Source organism: Meleagris gallopavo, chromosome 4, assembly GCF_000146605.3.
Source record: "Meleagris gallopavo isolate NT-WF06-2002-E0010 breed Aviagen turkey brand Nicholas breeding stock chromosome 4, Turkey_5.1, whole genome shotgun sequence".
Lineage (NCBI taxonomy): Eukaryota > Metazoa > Chordata > Aves > Galliformes > Phasianidae > Meleagris > Meleagris gallopavo.
The window spans coordinates 33452185-33455752 of record NC_015014.2 but is presented as its reverse complement, the minus strand read 5'-3'; positions in this window follow the sequence as shown (position 1 = coordinate 33455752).

Here is a 3568-nt window from a genome sequence, read left to right as displayed (position 1 = left end):
TGGTCTGAGACGGGCGCTGGTCCCCTCTGCCCCAAAGGCTCCGGCTGCCCCGGGTGGGAGCTGGAAGTGCCTGCTCAGCCTCCTGGCGCATCCATATCAGGCTGACAGAGAAATAAAAGAGCTTACGGCGGTGGTCGGGTCTCACCTGCTGCTGCCTCGGTGGGTCCTGTTGCTGATGGAGCCCAGCATGGATGAGGCAATGCAGGTAGTTTACCCACTCTTGGCGTTCAGCTGCCTGGCCCTCATGTGACAGCAATAACATTTTCCAAGCTTTTGGCTAAGGAGCTCACCGAAATCCCAAGAGACTCCTGGGGATAGCTGGCCCAGGGGGCTGTTCAGCACTGAAACCACTCAAACTTTGCAAAATCCCATCTGTCTGCTCAGAAGGCAGTCCAGCTAGCTGGTAGCTTACTTAGGTGAGGCTGCATGGGCTACAAAAATGCACTTCAGCTAAATGGCTGCAACAGTGCTCAAGAAAGTGCCACTGTTGTTCAAATGTAGAGAATAGTGGAGAGCATAGGTGGAAAACTGCGTTGATTTGTCTTACAGCCTTTTTCACATTGCCTAGTACACCTTACCCAGTACCATATAACAATACATTTAATAACAAGAGTTTGTTTTTCATCAGTCACATCATAAATTATAAAAAAGGATCCCGCATGGGCAGTAATTTTAGAGAATATTTCCAGATATGCATCTCTCTCCCTGTAGTGATAGGTGTTTCTTAAAGAGACAGCATTGCCTGGGGGAGAGCTGCAAAATCAGCTTTGCTGCAGAAGGGGTGTTCTTTGCCCTTGGTGCCTGTGCCAGGGAAATATAAAACAGCACTGAGGGAAGCCTAGCAAAAGGCATCTATTAGGTATTAGGTTGTTGGTGTGCTAAGAAACAATCAAGATGAAAGAGTTCATCACCAGGTGGCTCTCAGTGATATGAATGTTCTCAACAATGGCAAACATATTTTGTGTTGCATTTGAAAAAATACTTAAGCGTTAATTAGTGGAGAGATGTTTCCAATTCTTTATTGCAGAATTCTATCCTCCAAATTGCTACAAAGATCTTTTACGATAATACCTCCACAGCAAAGAATTAAGATTCTCTTCATTAGCCCAGTGTGAAAGGGCCCTGCCACCAGTCCTTGGTGCATTTTCCTCTTGAGTCCAGTGTACTCAAAACAGGTTCCCACACTGACTTTCTAAGCCTTGTTCTGGAGGAGAAATGCTCATTAGACATATTCTGTTCCCAAAATTCAATTTTCTCAGCACTTTTCCCTGATCTGTACCCTAACAGGTATAGCCTAAAACCGGCTTCTTCCAGCCAGCCTTTCTGTTGGTGCTTATACAATCATTCCAGCCTTAAGCTAGGTAGCAAATTGTTCTTTACATCACTCATACATCCTTTCCTACATCTCTTTTTCCTTTCCAATTTCCCCCCATTGCATTAGCATCAGAAACCTCATTTAGAAGCTCTTCTATTAACAAACTGGATGCATTTCAGCAGATGTCATTTCAATTACAAATAAAGAAGGGCCAAACTTAGAAAAGAGCAGTCTTTGTGTTTGCAGACTGCAGTGTTTTATTATTGATTGCAAAAGCATCCGAATGTATCAGGAACTTCACAAACACACAAGAATAAGCTCTCACCTAACTACTGCAAATAATCCTTTTTTATGGTTAACTCAGACATTAGTTTCCCATCTATCCTAATGTAATTACTATGGTTGTTCATTACAAGTAATAAAAGAGTTGCATTAAAAATGAAAAACATCTGAATAGTTATTCTGTCTAACATAAACAAATCTTGAAGCTGGAGGCCATAGAAGCGTGCTGCTACAACTGCTGTAGATTTAGCTGCTTTCTGAATAAATTAAAATAAAATAAAATAAAATAAAATAATAAAATAAAATAAAATTAAACCATGTCATGATACAGGTAATTTTTCAGATAAGATTGGTGATGAGTATTCAGTAGGAGAAGAAGATAAATGTAGGATTTAGAGAAATTTTCATTGTCTGTGAGCATTATTGATCCTCCTGGCTGAAGCAATAGCAGCATGGACATCAAAAGAGTGATATGGTAAATCACTAGTAATAGTATTACCCAGCTCCTTGACCTGAATTAAATTATATTTGGAGTAAATAGGGCTGAGTTACAAAAGGTGACCTCTTTCAAAACCTGCTGAAATTACTGAAATGACTTCTTTGCTTCTCTGGGCTATAAATGATTTATAGGTAGGGAGAAGTATTGCATCTCAATGTTCTGCCTTGTCCTGCAGCCCATGGCTTAGCTCCCTCAGCCATAGATCTCTTCAGGTGTGGGGTGCTCTGATTCTCTCCACTGACATTCGGCTCCTCAGTGTCATATAAATGGCTTTTCTTTAGAACTGAAGAGAGTGTATGCTTGTGTAAGGAGGCAGTACTACTTCAGTTCTTAATAGAAGAACTGAAGGCAGCCTTTTCAAGAAACCTGATTTCTTTTTCCTTAATTGGCTTTCTCACTTTTTGGATACTTAACTGCTGCCTCACTTGCCAAATACAGATATGCATGTATCTTACACTCTCCTACATGATGTTCCCCAGGTTTAATGATCTTTCTCTATACCTTTTATCTTCTGCCTCTGGTTGAAATCTATGGAATTTTGCTTTTTACTTCTATGGAACATAGATCACATCATTACATGATCTTCTTGCTACTTATTCATATATAATATATTCATGTCTACATACTGTGAGAAGCTGTACAATGATGTAACATAAAAGCCATTACTAGCATGTACATAACTTTGCAGATTATTGAAATTTACAAGGTACTTTTCTGTACCTCTGATTATCACTCATGAAACTGATGTTTACAAATATAAATCAGGTATTGAAAACAGATATTCTAACAAATAATTGGCTATACAGAAACAGCACATTTTTCATTGCACTTAACTGAAAAAATTAATCCTCCTATGGGGAAAAAAAAAAAAAGGCTAATAATATTTTCATTCTGTATCTAGCATCCTGGTACAACAACCTTGCTACTTGAGCAAAGGTCAAGTCTTGAATTTGCCAATGGTTTTTATTTGACTAATTATAAGTAATAAATTGTATATTCCTTTGTCACAAACCTACAGATTGATAAAGCAGGAAAGAACTGAATTGCTGTCTTTCAAAAACATTCACTTCATGCCACCATATGCTTTGTTTTTTCCCCAGAGGATCCATCCGCATGATACTTCGTTCTCATTCAAAAAGGGCACTGATTTTTTGGCAGAGTGAGAAATACTGTCACTTAGCTGATGTACAGATGATAACCTTTTCTCCTACAAAGCCAGAAGAAGCTATAATTGCACTGTAACTTTTTTACTTGAAATAGCAAGCAAAAAGCTCAGTGTGTGGCTCTGTGGAAAAAAAAAAAAAAAAAGAATTTGCATATTTTAAGTCTGTGAGTTAAAACTATGATTAGCAAATATTTTGAACAGGTGAACAAACAGATATTTATTGTGCAATTCTTAAATAGAAATTTGAAAAGAACCCCATTTTTTTCTCAAATCTTTACTCACATTCTCTAATGCAGGCAAGGGAGAT